The 18,976-nt window shown below is 35.5% G+C and overlaps 1 non-coding gene across 1 annotated transcript; it reads right to left on the bottom strand.

Moving 5' to 3' along the window:
* Positions 1-15,805: 15,805 nt before the first annotated feature.
* LOC148577904 (small nucleolar RNA R71) lies at positions 15,806-15,913 on the bottom strand. The gene has a single exon (XR_015903503.1). It is a non-coding gene; the product is annotated as a small nucleolar RNA R71 (small nucleolar RNA).
* Between the last annotated feature and the right edge of the window lie 3,063 nt (positions 15,914-18,976).

The following is an 18,976-nucleotide window of genomic DNA, read 5'->3' as shown; positions in this document are numbered from 1 at the left end:
ATTGGTTATGAGTTATTTTGGGGTTTTGGATAAGAAGCATGAAAAGTAAATGGCAATGAAAATAAACTAACAACTATAAAAGGCTCTTGGCAAGATGTGAGAACTAGAAGTCCTATCCTAGTTATCCTTCTCAATTGTGATGAGAATTGTTCATTGCTACCACTTAGTTAACCCTTACTAATTAAAGGAAAGTCAAGTGGATGAATTGACTTGAGCCACAAGTCATAGCCAACTCCCAAGGAAAGACTAGCTTTAGTGCACTCCAAACCAATTAGCAATCTCTCCAATTATCAATCAACAAAGGAATTAGATAACTCAAGTATCACTAATTACTCTACCTAGGCCAAGAGGAACAAAATCTACACTAAAACTAAAAGAGGCATTTCAACAAACACATAGAGTGCAATAGAAGTAAACATTATTAATTGCAAGAATTAAAGGAATCTACAACTACAAAAACAAGAGATCAATAATAGAAAAGCAAAGAAGACACATTTATTATGAATTACCTCTTATTGAATTGGAAGAATGTAGAAAGAACAATACTAGATCTACAACAAAATATAAGAACAACATAAAGGAAATTACAACAAAAGAATAGAAGAAGAATGAATGTAACTACAAGGAATTGAGATGTAGAAGTAGAAGAACATGAATTAAAATCTAGATCTAAGATTATTGGACTAAACCTAATCCTAATTCTAGAGAGAAGTGAGAGCTTCTCTCTCTAGAAACTAACTTTCAAAACTAAAACTAAGCTAAAAAGTGATTAGTTAGTTGGGAGTGATGATTATCCTATGCCTTCCCCTTAATCCTTCATCCTTTTATTCCTTTCCCTTAGCAATTTGGCGCCAAAAATGGGTTCAGAAACCCTCTCAAATCGCCAGGCACGTGTTGCATTAATGAGGTCATGTGCCATCATCGGCGCGTGCGCGCATGGTACGCGTGCGCGCCCCTGGTCGATTCTGCAACGTGCGCGCGAGCGCCTTGTGCGCGTACTCGTGCACGGCTGACTTTGCTTTTTTGACTTTTTTGTGCTTCTCTCCACTTGCATGCTTTCTTCCTTGCTTCCTTTGATTCATGCCTAGCCTATTTCAACCTGAGGTTACTAGCAAACACATCAAGGCATCTTATGGAATCAAACAGAAACTAGAATTCATCAAAATAAGGCTTAAAAAGCATATTTTTACACTTAAGCACAATTATGGAAGAGATAACAAAACCATGCTAATTCTTAGGCTAAATGTGACAAAAGGTTATCAAAATACTCTAAATTCAATGCAAAACAAACCGTCAAATTGGGGTTTGTCAAGCAGCTGCCAATACTCCTCCAAATCTGAATCCCAGGTTTAGTGCGGATCCATTCTGATTGAGGGTGAAGCTTCTGCAGTTCATTCTCCTTGATGATCCGACTCAAAACGCCATAGACAAGGTCGAATCTTCCGGCTCGGAGGATGTAGCGCCTTAGGTTCTAGCCTCTACCACAGAGACCCTAATCTCCCCGTAAATCAGCTGAACTGATGTCTCGAGAAGTCCCCAACGAAATCGTGGATTAGCCGTCTGAGAGACGTATATTCAAGCTGGTGGTTCATCATTGTCTGATGAAAGATGCATTCTGAACCCATGTAGAATGTGATAACCTTATGCCAGTTCAACGCATTTATATTAATGAAGAATGAATATACATCTTTGAATTAATCAAACACGGATCGAAGAGAAACATTAATACTTTTATTAATTCATAGGACTCAGCAGGACTCCTTCCCTCAACCTAGGAGGTTTAGAAACTCATATTGAAGGTAAAAACAATGGAAAAACATGAATAGGGCTGAATGGTGTATGATGTCTCTGAAAATAATGTAAAGTACACTTTAAATACTAAACAGATGACTAGTAAGGGTAAAACAGTCTATTTAGTGCTAAAATCCACTTTTGGGACCCACTTGGTGAGGGTTTGGGCTGAACTTTGATGAGATCCACGTGCTATGAGGCTCCTTGGGCATGGAATGCCAGCTAGGAGGTCCTCTCTAGGCCTTTGGACGCTGGGCTCTGCTCTTTGGGCGCTGGACACCTGAAAGGGGGCAGGAGGCTGGCGTTGGACGCCAGTTTTGGGCCTTCTAATCCAAAGCAAAGAATAGACTATTATATATTGCTGGAAAGCTCTGAAAATCAGCTTTCCAGAGCCATTGAGAGTGCTTCGTTTAAACTTCTGTAGCTCTGGAAAAGCTCTTCCGAATGCAGGCAGGTCAGATCCGGACAGCATCTGCAGTGTTTTCTCTGTCTCTAAATTAGACTTCTACTCCATCTCCTCAATTTCAGCCAGAAAATACCTGAAATTTCTCAAAAACACAAAAACTCATAGTAGAATCCAAAAATATGAATTTAACACTAAAACATATAAAAACTTAGTAAAACTAAATAAAACACACTAAAAACTATATGAAAATGATGATGTCAAAAAACGTATAAAATATCCGCTCATCACTACGCTCCTTCTATGATTGTGATATTGACTTTGCTTAATTCTTTATTTCTGATATTTGATGCTTTGAATGCATTTAGAATGATTAAGGCCATTATTTCAATTAAAGCCTACTAATCCATATAGCCAAACTCTTATATCTACCATTGTCAGCCACTTTTGAGCCTTTTAATCCACTTTTGTTCTAATTGTTACCACATCACTAACTCTAAGCGAAAAATTATGAATAATCTTGAATTCCATCTTTGATTAGTTTAGGTTGAAGTGTGTTTATCATTCATGTGTGGGGAAGCTTTTGAAAAATATTGGTAGAGGAAATAAAAGTTTATTTTGGGTATTCATTGAAAATTTTAGAAAATGGGTGCACCATATTCATGTGTCAATTGCTTTAACCATATGCATTTGTCTTTTGTATATATATATTTTATTGCAAAAAGAAAAAGAAATAAAAAATAAAAAAAAAAGAAACAATAAAATAAAAAATAAATAAAATAAAATATAATAACAAAAAGGGGACAAAGGTTGCCTCAAAGAAGAAAAAAAATATATGGATAAGAAATGCATGAGATTTGAATGAGAAGAATGCATGAATGTGTGTAGAAAGAAAGTAATGGGTAGTTAGAATGAACATTAGTGATTAGGTTGATATAGGTTAGGTAGGATATTTAAACTAATCAAAAATTCAATTTATTAGTTCACTTGACCATGTTAATCTTACCTTAATCCTAACCCCATTACAACCCTCTAAACAGCTCGTAATATTTGCATACATATATCAAATACTTGTTTATTGTTAGATGAATAATAAATTATAAAAAGCATAACTAATTTAAAATTTTTAAACACACATTTGATTAAAAAAAAAATTTTCACAGATCAATTTAAAAAATAAATTATCTTTCAAAAACGAATTTAACCATTTACTCAATAAAAAGATTATAATACTAATTTTGTTATAGCAGCAATAGCCGAAAGCATTGGCTCGAAGTCAGCTTAGCTTAATAAGGTGCAAGGCATATATAATGGCATATGGATCCAACTCAACCAAGATCCCTCCCCTCCCTCCCCAGTGAATGAAGTGGGTTGGATACCCCACATTGTCACCTGACCCGACTTGGAGGGTAAGTCAACGACGATCTTGGCGCAGAAATTAAATCTTGCGCATCCAAAGCTAACACAGAGCATGGACCAGCGGGTACGTACTAGCTATCAAAGCTCAATCCCCAAGTCTTATAATGGTTTGGTGATCACCAACCAAGTTTCTAGAGATAAAATCACAAGTGACTTAGTTCCCAAACATACTCATTTTTTCATTCTTTTATAAATACTCTTAGTTAGGAGTTATTTTATCATCTCACCTTACCGTAATTCTTTAGTAACTTAAATATTAGAATTTCTCATAAATACACATGTCCTTCCTTTGACTAACACGAAACCATTTTAAATTTGTCAACTCAATGAAATATGCAATCCAAAACAAAATCCACCTTCAAATATTCAACTAGAGATAGGGTTGGCCTAGGTTGTTTAGGGAGTTTAAACGAACGGGTAAAATATATATCAAGTATATACGACGATCTTTTAAAATAACAGCCTAATTCATTTAAGGGATTTTTTATTTTATCTAAATAGACAGTTTTATTTTAATTAAAAAATTAGGCTAAAATATTAACTTTGGGCTAACTTTTTGCCTTTTAAATAAATTATTGGATTAAAAATTGAGATATTTTTGTTAGAATCTGAAATATTTAGATTGGATTATTAAAAAGTTATTAAATATATTTAAAAATGAGAAAAAAAAGAATGAAACAACTAAATGGGCCAACTTTTTATTTCACGTGTTAGTTGGATTGAGCTTGTTAAATATCTCATTCTATGAACCTATTTTTAAATTTGAAAATTCACCTATCTAGATGATTAAATAGATAAGTTCAATAAATTTTTATTTCATTTTAACCATCTTAATTAAAGATGCACTAATAGTATAAAAAGAAGAAAATGTTGAGGGTATGTACATGTTATGTATTTTTTCCACTACTTTGTTAAAATCAACAAAAAAATATATTCTTATATTTTTATTTTCTTTTAAAATAATACCATCACATTTTCTTATCAACTTTTAGAACAAGCAAGCCGGTGGCCGATTGTTGAGGATGACTGAAATTGAAGGATCGGACGAATGATGGCCAACAAGATTCTTGGTCTCACATGTTCAGGGCCCACTATCATTTCATCCCCATGATGAGTCACTAATTAAGATCAATTAACACTTGAGGTTCAAATTTATGCTTTAGGGCACATATATGAGGTTATGCTTCCAAATGAAGGAATAGGCCAATGGCTGTGGGGGCAAGGGCGGTGTTATGATTCCATGAATTTCAACCGGATATATAACAAAGATAATGATATTCTTTTCCTTCCTAATTAAGTTTGCCAACCCCCTAAAAACAATTATGTTATCAGATACTTGTTTGATATTTCTCTCCATTTTTTTAGTGCTTAATTTGACTTGAAATTTGTCTTTAAATTTTATTTTTATATTTTCATTTTGTAAAAATGAAAATTATTAGAAAATATGTCTTAAATAAAACAAGACCAATTTTAAGTGTTTTCCTTCATTATTATTTTTTTTTTTCACAAATATATTTTTATCTCAAATATCTCTGATCTGTTTTCATTTTCACAAGAACTTAACGGATGGCTAGCTTTTATATGTGTGATGAAGTGCATGTTTCACCGTCATTTTCAGGCCTGCTATGAAGTATTACATTTGAGAGTGACGATCAACGTATGGGGAAGGGAAGCTAAAGAACACCACAAAGACCATAGTTGAAATGCAAATAAACCATGCACATGCAACTTGAGAATTAATATTTATTTAATTTGTATATACCTTTCGTGGAAACTAACAAATGTTTGCTTCTTGCCACAAATTATATTGTATATTATAGCTATTTTAGTATGAAACTTGTCACAGGGAAGTAGGTATGAAATTTTTGTGGGACAATCGTTTCAAGAATTTTATGTCTATACACTAATGTCAAAAGATAACTTATAAGTGTAATTACTATTAGGTTATTCTAGTTTACTGTTATTTCCCTCTATTTTTGATATATTTTGACAGGAGGGTATCGAATCGAGCTTGTATCAAAATCTTAGTTTAAGAAGTAGATAGGACTCCTCTAAAAAAGAGTGAGTTCGATCCGACAATTACTTAGCAATAATGTCAAAATAACTTGTGTTAAAATTACTAGTAACAAATTTATATCGAACAAGGTAAAATAAATAAATAAATAAATGAAAGAGAAAAGCTTTAAATTAATGAGCATAAAACTGAATCATAAAAAAAATAGAATAATGACAAAATATAAAGAACTGAAAGAAAAATGAATTAAATAAATAAAAGAGAATAAATTAAAAGTTAATTTTTAACACTCACATGTACTTGCATTCTCATGAGCGAATATTTTATACGCTTTTTGGCAATGTTTTTCTAGTATTTTTAGTAAATTTCATTAAGTTTTATTGTGTTTTGATAGGTTTTAGTGCAAAATTCACTTTTTGGATGCTACTATGAGTTTTGGTGTTTTTCTTGTTGTTTCAGGTAATTTCTGGGCGAAAACTGCAAGTTTTGGCAAAGTCAGATTCAGAGGCAAAGAAAGGCTAGCAGATGCTATCAGATCCTGACCTTCGTTTGTTCCAACGAGAATATCTTGAGCTATAGAGGACCAAATGACGCGCTCTTAACGGTGTTGGAAAGCTAACTTCCAGTGCTTTCCAGCAATAGGTAATAGTCTATACTTCATTTTGGAAATGATGGCCCAAAACGGGCGCTGAATGCCCAAATCATCCCCTGCCCGGCATTCAATGCCCCAAAAGGAGCAAGCTCGGCGTTGAACGCCCAAAATGGACCAAATCCAGCATTCAACGCCCCAAGAGGAGTCCAAGCACGTGAATTCCCCCAAGCTCAGCACAAACACTCACCAAGTGGGCTCAGGAAGTGGATTTTCGCACCAGGAGTCCAATTTATCTTATTTTTGTAATCCTTAGTCATTAGATTAGTATATATAAACAAGAGTTCACCCTTGTTAGGAACTCTTGACCCTTTACACGTTTCATATTTCTTTTCTATAAAGCATGAGTCACTAAACCTCCTAGGTTAAGGTTAGGAGCTCTGCTGATTCTCATGGATTAATAATATTACTGTTTATATTTCAATCTATGTTTGATTCCATTCTAAGATGCATTTTCGTTCTTCAATCCTTATAAATATGGGGTGGAACTAGCGTATGACCCCTTGTTCTACATGAGTTCTTGCGAGTCTCGAGAGGGATAGCAGTGAACTACAAGCTTGAGATTACATCTCTTAGACGGCTAATCCACAATCTCGTTGGGGACATGGGAATATCTGTTCAGCCGAGGTCTGGGGCGATTAGAGCCTTTGTGGTATAAGCTAGAATCATAAAGCTTCATTCTCCAATCCAGAAGATCTGACCTTATCTGTGGCATTTTGAGTAGGATCATCAGAGATTGAATTGCTAGAGCTTCACCCTCGTTTAGATTGAATGACCATTAGCGTGGTAGTTGATCTGGATCAAAGGAGATTAATGACCATTAGCGTGGCGTTAATCACTTACAGCATGCCATGGAATGAATCATTCGTAATTGGAATAGACAGAAAGAAAGGTTAATCCGGAAAGATAAGGCATCTTTGAAGACTTAGCTGATTTCTCTCTATCGTTTCTTCGCTATTTTTTTACTACTTTCTTATTTATTTTATGCGCATTCAACAACAACCAATCAACTTTCTATTCACCTGACTAAGATCTGCAGGATAACTACTACTTGCTCAGTCCAACAGTCTTCGTGGGACTGACCCTCTCTCACCTGAGGTATTACTTGGATGACCCGGTGCACTTGCCGGTTAAGCTGTGCGGAGTTCTAAATTTTGCGTACTAAGTTTTTGGCGCCGTTGCCGGGGATTGTTCGTGATTGACAACTACCGGTTGTCTTGTTGCTTAGATCAGGTATCTTTTATCTGTTTTCTTTCAATTCGTTTGTTTCTTGTTTTTCTTTTTCAAAAATTTTTTAGTACCTTTTCTTTTCATTAGTAATCTTTGTCTTTTGTTTGAGTCTTGTGTCAGTTCTTAAGTTTGGTGTCAATTGGGTTTGTATTGTTCTGTCTTTTGGGCTTTAGTTGGTCTGTCTTTTCTTGAGTTTTCAAAAACTTGTTCTTGTTTTTCTACCTTGGTATTCGAACTGTTCTTGTTATTTTCTTGTGTTTGATTTCAAAATTTTTAAGTTTGGTGTTTTTTAGAGTTTTCCTTTTTGAAATTTTCGAAAATTAGGCCATTTGATTTCAAAATTTTTAAGTTTGGTGTGTCTTGAGCGTTTTCTTTATCTTTTTAAATTTCAAAAATTTTTAAAACTTTCTTTACAAAATTTCGAAACTTTTAAAATTTAAATTCTTAAAATCTTTATCTTATCTTTACTTGAATTTAAATTTTAAGTTTGGTGTCTTTTGTTGGTAAGTTTTAAATTTTTAAAATCATATCTTATCTTTCTAGAATCTTGTTCTTTATCTTTCTTATCTTTTGATTTCCAAATTTTACTTTAGTTATCTTGTTTTGATTTTAAAATTTCAAATTTAAAATTTCAAAATCTTTAAAATTTAAATTTCTAAATCTTTATCTTATCTTTCTTTAAAATTTTAAAATTTTAGTATCTTGTTAGTTTCTCTTTTCTTTAAATTTGAATTTCAAATCTCTAAATTTTAAATTTCAAAATATCAAATTTAAATTTCAAATCTCTTAAATTTTAAATTTTTAAATCTTATCTTATCTTGTTTGATTCTTTTTTTTTAATTTGAAATTCAAATCCTTTGTTTGACTTTCTCTTTTTAAAATTATAAAATTTTCAAATCCAAATCTTTTATCTTTATTTTCAAATCTTGTTAGTTAATTGTTTGTTTCCTTTTTAATTTTAAAACCCTGGTGTCTCTTTAGTTTGTTTCCTTTTTGAATTCCAAATTTTTAAAACCATTTTCTTTTTAAATTTCAAATTCTCGAAAAACTTTTAAATTTGAATCTTGCATCTCTATCTTAATTTTAAATTCAAATTCTAAGTTTGGTAACCCTTTAATTTTTTTTCTCTTTACTTTTGAATTTCAACATTTTTACACCAATTTCTTTTTAATTTCTTTTAAATTTTTCGAATTTCCTAATTCTTTTTTCTTCCTATTTTTCATTTATTAACGAAATTTAAAAAAAAATTAAATATTTTTAATTCTTGTTCTTTCTTCTTGAGTATCTCACTGGGAGTTCTCTATACTTTGATATAGAGACTCCCACTTTTCTTTGTCCCCTTGCTTGTGCAGAAATACCAAAAAAGTCACTATGGATCCAAATGAGGATGCACAACCCAAAAGAACTTTGGGGTCTTATACAGCTCCCACTCCTGACGTCTATGGAAGGAGCATTAGTACACGTCTTATTGGAGTACACAATTTTGAGCTCAACCCTCAGTTAATCATCCTGGTACAACAGAACTGCCAGTTTCATGCGCTTCCGCAGGAAGACCCCAACAAGTTTATATCAGATTTCTTGCAGATCTGTGACATTGTAAAGACTCATGGAGTGGATCCTGGAATCTACAGGATGATGCTTTTCCCATTTGCTTTGAGAGATCAAGCAAAAGATTGATTGGATGTCCAACTCAAGAAGAGATTGAACACCAGGAGTGAGGTAGTCAGCAAATTTCTAAATAAGTACTTTCCGCAAAGGAAGTTGACTAAGCTACGGAGGGATATTCAAATTTTTAAGCAGGAAGAGAGCGAGTCTCTCAATGACGCCTGGAAAAGGTACAAGTTGATGCTCAGAAAATGTCTCATTGAAATGTTCATAGAGTGGGTCAAGCTGGATATCTTCTATGACGTACTCTCTGACAGAGCCAAGGTATCCCTGGATAATTCTGCAGGTGGCTCTTTACACATGAAGAAGACACTAGAGGAGGCCAACGAACTCATTTATATGGTGGCTAACAACCAATACCTATACTCATCAGAGAAGAACCCTGGTGTGGGAAATCGTGATTCACACTTTTCACATCTCCGCACAACTAACCAGCAATCGCACTGGGTCGTCCAAGTAATAAACCTTACATGAGTAAGGGTCGATCCCACGGAGATTGTCAACTTGAAGCAAGCTATGGTCATCCTTGTAAATCTCAGTCAGTCGGATTCAAATGGTTATGAGGTTTGATAATTTAAAGATAAATAAAACATAAAATAAGATAAAGTTACTTATGTAATTCACTGGTGGGAATTTCAGATAAGCGTGTGGAGATGGTTTGTTGCTTCTGAACCTCTGCTTTCCTATTGTCTTCTTCCAACCATGCGTGGTCCCTTCCATGGCAAGCTGTAGGATCCTCTCAGTGAAAATGGTCCTCTACGGTTTCTGCACGGCTAATCAACTGTCGGATTTCTCGTCTCGGATGAAAAATACCAGGTACAGCTACCGCATGGCTAATCATCTGTCGGTTCCTGCTAGCGTCGGAATATGATCCATTGATCCTTTTGCACACTGTCACTGTGCCCAACATTCACAGGTTTGAAGCTCATCACAGTCATCCCCTCCTAGATCCTACTCGGAATACCACAGACAAGATTTAGACTTTTCGGATCCCAGGAATGCTGCTAATTGTTCTAGCCTATACCACGAAGATACTAATCCCACGGACTCGGTCCGTGTATTAGATACCCAAGAGAATATACTCCAGCTATCGTCCAATGACTACGTTGAACATCATGTAGACCGCTTGTGGTTGTCAGGAACGCGGATCTTGGCTAAGTGAGTAACGAAGATTGGGTGATTGTCACGGGTCACCCCTTCATTCTGACTTAACTGAATTAAGTACGAGAGTATATCTTGGAGAAGAAGTAGGCGTGAATTGAATACAAAATAGTAGTAATTGCATTAATTCATGAAGAACAGCAGAGGTCCACACCTTAATCTATGGGGTGTAGAAACTCCACCATAGAAAATACATAAGTAAAAAGAGGTCTAGGCATGGCCGTGAGGCCAGCCTCCAAATGTGAAAGGATGATCAAAGTTACATATGATTCTAAAAGATGTAAAATAAATCTCTAAAAGTAGTTTTTATACCAGACTAGTAACCTAGGGTTACAGAAAATGAGTAACTAAGTGCAGATAGTGCAGAAATCCACTTCCGGGGCCCACTTGGTGTGTGCTTGGGCTGAGTATTGAAGCTTTTTCATGCATAGGCTGTTCCTGGAGTTAAACGCCAGCTTGGGTGCCAGTTTGGGCATTTAACTCCAATTCTGGTGCTAGTTTGGGCGTTTAACTCCAATTCTGGTGCCAGTTTGGGCGTTTTATGCCAGAAAGTTTTTGGCTGGCTTTGGACGCCAGTTTGGGCCATCAAATTTTGAGCAAAGTATGGACTATTAGATATTGCGGGAAAGCGCCGGATGTCTACTTTCCAACGCAATTGAGAGCGCGCCAATTGGGCTTCTTTAGCTTCAGATAATTCACTTCGAGTGCAGGAGGGTCAGAATCCAACAGCATCTGCAGTCCTTTTTCAGCATCTAAATCAGATTTTTGCTCAGGTCCCTCAATTTCAGCCAGAAAATACCTGAAATTACGGAAAAACACACAAACTCATAGTAAAGTCCAGAAATGTGATTTTTGAATAAAAACTAATAAAAATATAATAAGAAGTAACTAAAACATACTAAAAACTATGTAAAAATAATGCCAAAAAGGGTATAAATTATCTGCTCATCAAAGCCAATGAAAGGGAAGTCAACCGAGTGTCAACCGAACTTGCTATTCATGAACAAAATGAATCTTTAGTCCAGCAGCTAAACTTTCCCACACAACAAGTGTTAAGGCTGCAAAGTTCAGTTAACAACCCTCCTTTTCAGCCTCCACAGCCTCAGAGTACTCTTGACCTGGCACCTGTAATAGCAGAATTTGTAAAGAGCCAGCAAGGATTTATGCAGGAGACCAAAGCCTCCATAAGGAATATGGAAGCACGATTGAACCAGGCAGAGTAGCATTTGTCTGCACAAATAAGAGAAGAGTGCCAAGCCATCCAATTAAGGAGTGGAAGGACACTAACCACCCAGCCTCAGAATAATCAGAGGCAGGGGAAAGAAGAAATGACAGAAGATGCGCCAGCTACAACCCAAGGCACCACCAAGGGCGTTGAACGCCCAGAGAGGGGTAGCACTGGCGTCCAACGCCCAGAAGGGGGCAACCCTGCCGTCCAACACCAAGAAGGGACTAGTTCTGGCGTTGAACGTCCAGACAAGGGAGGCATGATGAGCGTATAATTTATACGCTTTTTGGCATTGTTTTTAGGTAGTTTTTAGTATGTTTTAGTTACTTTTATTACATTTTTATTAGTTTTTATGCAAAAATCACATTTCTGGACTTTACTATGAGTTTGTGTATTTTTCTGTAATTTCAGGTATTTTCTGGCTGAAATTAAGGGACCTGAGCAAAAGTTTGATTCAGAGGCTGAGAAAAGACTGCAGATGTTGTTGGATTCTGACCCTCTTACACTCAAGGTGGATTTTCAGGAGCTACAGAAGCCCAATTAGCGCGTTCTTAATTGCGTTGGAAATTAGACATCTTGGGCTTTCCAGTAATATATACTTTGCCCGAGATTTTATGGCCCAAACTGGCGTTTAAACGCCAGTCAGAGACCTTTTTCTGGCGTAAAACGTAGTAACTGGCACCAGAACTGGAGTTAAACGCCCAAACTGGCATCCAAGCTTGGCGTTTAACTCTAGAAAAGGCCTATGCACGTGTAAAGCTCAATGCTCAGCCCAAGCACATACCAAGTGGGCCCCGGAAGTGAATTTCTGCACTATCTGCACTTAGTTACTCAATTTCTGTAATCCTTAGTAACTAGTTTAGTATAAATACTAGTATTTCCTATTGTTTTAGGAACCTTTTTATAATTTTAGGCTTATGCCATTTTTCATATTGGGAGGCTGGCCATTCGGCCATGCCTAGACCTTTTTCTCTTATGTATTTTCTACGGTGGAGTTTCTACACCTCATAGATTAAGGTGCGGAGCTCTACTGTTCTTCATGAATTAATGCAAGTACTATTATTTCTCTTTCAATTCACGCTTACTTCTTCTCCAAGATATACTCTCGTACTTAATTCAGTTAAGTCAGAATGAAGGGGTGACCCGTGACAATCACCCACTATCTTCGTTACTCGCTAAGCCAAAATCCGCGTGCCTGACAACCACAAGCGGTCTACATGATGTTCAACATAGTCATTGGACGAGAGCCAGAGTATAGTCTCTTGGGTCTCTGAAACACGAATTTGACTTGCCTCTCCTGACAGCAGAGCATTCGAATCCGTGAGATTAGAACCTTCGTGGTAGAGGCTAGAACCAATTGGCAGCATTCCTGAGATCCGGAAAGTCTATACCTTGTCTATGGTATTCCGAGTAGGATTTGGGACGGGATGACTGTGATGAGCTTCAAAATCACGAATGTTGGGCGCAGTGACAGTGTGCAAAAGGATAGAGAAATTCTATTCCGACACAAGTGAGAACCGACAGATGATTAGCCGTGCGGTAGCTGTGCCTGGTATTTTTCATCCGAGACGAGAGATCTGACAGTTGATTAGCCGTACAGAAACCGTCCTTGGACCATTTTCACTGAGAGGATGGATGGAAGCCATTGACAACGGTGATCCACCAACATACAGCTTGCCATGGAAGGGAGCACGCATGATTGGATGAAAACAATAGGAAAGCAGAGGTTCAGAAGCAACAAAGCATCTCCAAACGCTTATCTGAAACTCCCACCAATGAATTACATAAGTATCTTCTTTTATTTTATGTTTTATTTATCTTTCAATTATCAAAACTCATAACCAATTGAATCCACTTCAAAAAAAAATTTTAAGAATGAATTCTCGAGCTTCATGAGATATTTTGAAGCCTGGTTGGCTGTTAAGCCATGTCTAATCTTTTGGACTGAGGTTTCCACTTTCCATTTTAGAAAGGACATGTCTGTATTTGTTATGCTAAAGCTTGGCTGGCCATTTGGCCATGTCTAATTCTTTTGGACCGAAACTTTAGACTAACATTGCATGAATCCTGGAATTCTTATTAAAAATTTTTTGAATTTCTTATTTTCTATTTCCAAAATAATTTCGAAAAAATATACAAAAAAATTAATAAAATCATAAAACCAAAAAAATTTTTTGTGTTTCTTGTTTGAGTCTAGTGTCAAATTTTAAGTTTGGTGTCAACTGCATGTTTTTAATTTTTCTTAGATTTTCGAAAATTCATCATGTGTTCTTTCTTGATTTTCAAGTTGTTCTTGATGATTTTCTTTGTTTAATCTTGTGATTTTCTTGTTTTGTGTTTTTTGTTGTCTTTCATATGCATTTTCGAGTTCATAGTGTCTAAACATTAAAAAATTTTGAAGTTTGGTGTCTTGCATATCTTTCTATACTTAAAGATTTTCAAAAATATGTTCTTGATGTTCATCCTGATCTTCAAAGTCTTCTTGGTATTCATCTTGACATTCAAAGTGTTCTTGCATGCATTATTTGTTTTGATATTAAATTTTTATGTTTTGGTTTCATTTTGTTGTTTTTCTCTCTCTTCATTAAAAATTCAAAAGTAAAAAAAAAAAAAACATCTTTTCCTTATTCTTCTCATAATTTTCGAAATTTTGAGTTGACTTGGTCAAAAATTTTTAAAATTTAGTTGTTTCTTATTAGTCAAGTCAAAAATTTCAATTTAAAAACTTTATCTTTTCAAATCTTTTTCAAAATCAATTCTTTTTCATTTTTTTTTATGATTTTCGAATTTCATTCTTAAAATTTTTTAAAATCTTTTTCATTTTTCTTTTAATGTTTTCAAAAATTTTAAAACTAATTTTTCAAAATCTTTTTCTTAATTTTATTTCATATTTTTGAAAATCCTTGCTAACAATTAATGTTTTGATTCAAAAATTTCAAGTTTGTTACTTTCTTGTTAAGAAAGATTCAATCTCTAAATTCTAGAATCATATCTTTTAGTTTCTTGTTAGTCAAGTCATCAACTTCTTTTCTTTTCAAAATTTATTTTAAAATCTTTTTCAACTAACTACTTGACTTGTTTGTTTTAATTTTAAAAAGTTTACTATTTCTTATCTTTTTCAAAAGAATTTGAATCCTCTAAATTTTGAATTTTCATTTTAGAGGGTAAAGTGTGATCTCTCACCCTTGAATGATCTCTCTCTCATATTTTCTCTTGGTCCTACCTATGAAATAAATGGGGAGAGATCACACTTTACCCTCTAAAGTGAAATTCAAAATTTAGAGGATCTAAATCCTTTTCAAAATCACCTAACTATTTTTCCACTTATAATTTTTGAAAATCTCTAACTATTTTTTCAAAATTCTTTTAAATTAACTAATTGTTTTAAATTCTAATTTTATTTTATTTCTTTTAATATTTTCGAACACTAACTAAATAATTAAAATAAAAACAAAAATATTTTTCTTTTATTTTACTTCAAAAAAATTTGAATACTCTCTCTCTTATCTCTTTCTATTTATTTTATTTAATCATTAACACTTCTCTTCTACTCATAATTCGAACCCTTCTCTCTTCTCTCTGTTCGAATTACTCATCTCCTCTCTCTTCTCATTCTTCTATTCTTCTATTCTTATACTCACATAAAGGAATCTCTATACTGTGACATAGAGGATTCCACTATTCTCCTTGTTCTCTTCTTTTTCATATGAGCAGGAACAAGGATAAGGACATTCTTGTTGAAGCTGATCCTGAACCTGAAAGGACTCTGAAGAGGAAGCTAAGAGAAGCTAAAGCACAACACTCCGGAGAAGACCTTACAAAAAATTTTGAAAAAGAAGCAACATGGCAGCCAAACCCAACAACAATGGTGAAGATGCAAGGAAGATGCTTGGTGACTTTACTGCACCAACTTCCAAATTCTATGGAAGAAGCATCTCAATTCCTGCAATTGGAGTAAACAACTTTGAGCTTAAGTCTCAATTAGTTTCTCTAATGCAATAGAATTGCAAGTTTCATGGACTTTCATTGGAAGATCCTCAGTTCTTAGCTGAATTCTTGCAAATCTGTGACACGGTTAAGACCAATGGGGTTAATCCCGAGGTCTACAGACTTCTGCTTTTCCCCTTTGCTGTAAGAGACAAAGCTAGGATATGGTTGGACTCACAACCTAAAGAAAGCCTGAACTCTTGAGAAAAGTTGGTCAATGCTTTCTTGGCCAAATTCTTTCATCCTCAAAAAATGAGCAAGCTTAGAGTGGAAGTCAAAACCTTCAGACAGAAGGAAGGTGAATCCCTCTATGAAGCTTGGGAAAGATACAAGCAATTGATCAGAAGGTGTCCTTCTGACATGCTTTCAGAATGGAGCATCTTATGTATATTCTATGATGGTCTATCTGAATTGTCCAAGATGTCATTGGACCACTCTACTGGTGGATCTCTTCATCTAAAGAAAACCTCTGCAGAAGCCCAGAAACTCATTGAGATGGTTGCAAATAACCAGTTCATGTACACTTCTGAAAGACATCATGTGAATAATGGGATGACTCAGAAGAAAGGAGTTCTTGAGATTGATACTCTGAATGCCATATTGGCGCAGAATAAAATATTGACTAAGCAAGTCAATATGATTTTTCAGAATCTGACTGGAATGCAAGCTGCATCCGACAGTACTAAAGAAGCTTCCTTTGAAGGAGAAGCTTATGACCCTGAGAATCCAGCAATGGAAGAGGTGAATTACATGGGAGAATCCCATGGAAACACCTATAATCCTTCATGGAGAAATCATCCAAATTTCTCATGGAAGGATCAACAGAAGCCTCAACAAGGCATCAACAATAATAATGGTGGAGAAATAGGTTTGGCAATAGCAAGCCTTTTCCATCATCTTCTCAGCAACAGACAGAGAATTCTAAGCAGAGCCTCTCAAACTTAGCAACCATAGTCTCTGATCTATCTAAGACCACTCTCAGTTTCATGACTGAAACAAGGTCCTCCATTAGAAATTTGGAGGCACAAGTGGGTCAGTGATGACAAGTCATCTTAGCCTATTTTAACTAGTCTTTTTCTTTTGTTTTCATTAGAATTATGCACTTTCTTGAGCTACAAGCAAGCTAATTGAGTAGATTTTCATGTTTCCCTTGATTGAACCAACAATATATGAATTCATGCCATTTCATGAGGTTTTATGCTATATTTGTTGCATATTATGAAAGAATGAATATCTCATGATTTTGAGCATAGCTTTGATGAGTTTGGTTGATTAATGATAGGAGAAGAAAGCTTGGAGAAAGGTTGAAGCAAGAAGGAATGGCTAGGAGTGAAGAGAGGACAATGGAATAAGTGAAATTGAACCAGGAAGCAAGAAGCTGGACCTAAAGTTAGCATCAAACTTTTGCACAAACTTTTGGTTGAAAAGTTAGCCCCAACGTTAGCCCCCTAACTTGGAGGCTAACGTTGGAACTTGAAAAATTCTCCCCTGGGCTCCAAAAGTTTGCGCCAATGTTAGCCCCCTAACTTGGAGGCTAACGTTGGCACATGAATTCCTCCCTGGCCATCCAACGTTTGCGCCAACGTTAGCCCCCTAACTTGGAGGCTAACGTTGGCACATGAAAATCAATGGGGAAGGAGCAAAAATTTGCGCCAACGTTAGCCCCCTAACTTGGAGGCTAACGTTGGCGCCATTAGCACACAAGGCATTGCCAACGTTAGGGTCAAAGTTAGACCCCTAACGTTGGCACCAACGTCCATACCAGAAAAATGTGTTTGCTGCTATGAAAAGTTGCCCTAACTTTGGCTCAAACTTTTGGTCCAACTTTTGCTAACCTCAAAACCGGTTCAATTGGTTCACTTCGGTTCTTCTCCAAACTTCAAGAGCAATCAACCAAGGCCTCTTTCAACCCAATTCCACCAAGAGCAAAGGCCCAACTCAAGGCTTGAAGATCATTTGAAGAAAGTGTATAAATAGGATAGAATTCAAGTTCTTCGGAGAGCTTTCCTTTTGGAATTTTCATAATAGTTTTCGGAGAGCTTTTGTTATTGAGTGAACTTTAATTTCTTTGTTTTCATTGCTTTCAATTTCATTTTACACTTGTCTTGGATCTTGGATTGGAGAATTGAAGAAATTCTGTTTCAATCTCAATCTTGGATCTCTCTGCTTCTTTACTGTTAATTGAATTTCATTTCCGGTTAATTGCTCTTCATTTCTTTTCTTTGCAATTTACAATTCCCTTTCAATTGTTCTTGTTGGATCTAGGAAGGCATTGAGATCTAGACTTGATTTTCTAGTCTCTGGGTCCTGAGATCTGAATTTCCCATTTCACTTCTCTGTTTACTGCTTTCTATGTTCATTTACTTTTCTGCTTCATATCCGGTTCAATCCCAATTCCCTTTCCCTCTTCTGTTTGATGCAATTTAATTTTTCCTTGTTTAATTTCTGCAAATCCACATCCCAATCCCCTTTACATTTCAAGAAATTTACATTCCTTGCACTTTAAGATTTCGCAATTTACACTTCTTGCATTCTAAGCTTCCGCCATTTAATTTCTTGTTCTTTACGCTTCAGCAATTTATTTCTTATTCTCTTTACTTTCATGCAATTTACATTCTGCAAATCACAAATCACCCAACCAACACTCGATTCGCTTGACTAAATCAACCACTAAACTAAAATTGCTCAATCCTTCAATCCCTGTGGGATCGACCTCACTCCCGTGAGTTTTTATTACTTGATGCGACCCGGTACACTTGCCGGTTAGTTTTGGGTATTTTGGGAGAAATTTATTTTTCCTCCAAAATATCTCATCAAGTTTTTGGCGCCGTTGCCGGGGATTGATTAGATTGACAATGATTAAGTGAGGTGGCAATTTAGATCAAGCACTTTTTCTTTAATTTTTGACTGACACACTAACTGTTTGAATTTTCGCCTGAGCTAATTGAAACCTCACTTTAGCAATAGAGTGAAGTTTTCTTGGTTTATCTTGCTGAATATGATTCTCATAGCTTGATAAATAAACGAGAGAAGTGATTTTCGTTCATTAATCTCTCAAGTTTACCAACTGTTTGACACATGGTGTCAACTAATCCTCTGACTACATTCTGGCATGAGAATATCCAATTTTCATTTGGATTGTTTGTGATTGTGCAGGTCATGGAGGAAAGGAATCCTACAGCAAGAGGAGAAAAACTGAGGCATTATGATTTCCAGCCTCCATAATCAAAGAGCAAGATGTCAAGCTAGTGACAATAAAAGAGCGCTTGTTGGGAGGCAACCCAACCGGAGGTAACTATCTTTTCACATCTATATCAATAAAAAGGTTAATTAGTTTTATCTATATTGCAAGAAGCTAAGTTTGGTGTTGCACACCAAAACAATATAAGGGAGAATGAAGGATTCTAAGTTTGGTGTTCCACCAAAATC

Source organism: Arachis ipaensis, chromosome B1, assembly GCF_059453495.1.
Source record: "Arachis ipaensis isolate K30076 ecotype BB chromosome B1, ASM5945349v1, whole genome shotgun sequence".
In the NCBI taxonomy this organism is placed as follows: Eukaryota; Viridiplantae; Streptophyta; class Magnoliopsida; order Fabales; family Fabaceae; genus Arachis; species Arachis ipaensis.
The sequence above is the reverse complement of the archived record's forward strand: the minus strand, read 5'-3'. Positions and strand labels throughout refer to the sequence as shown.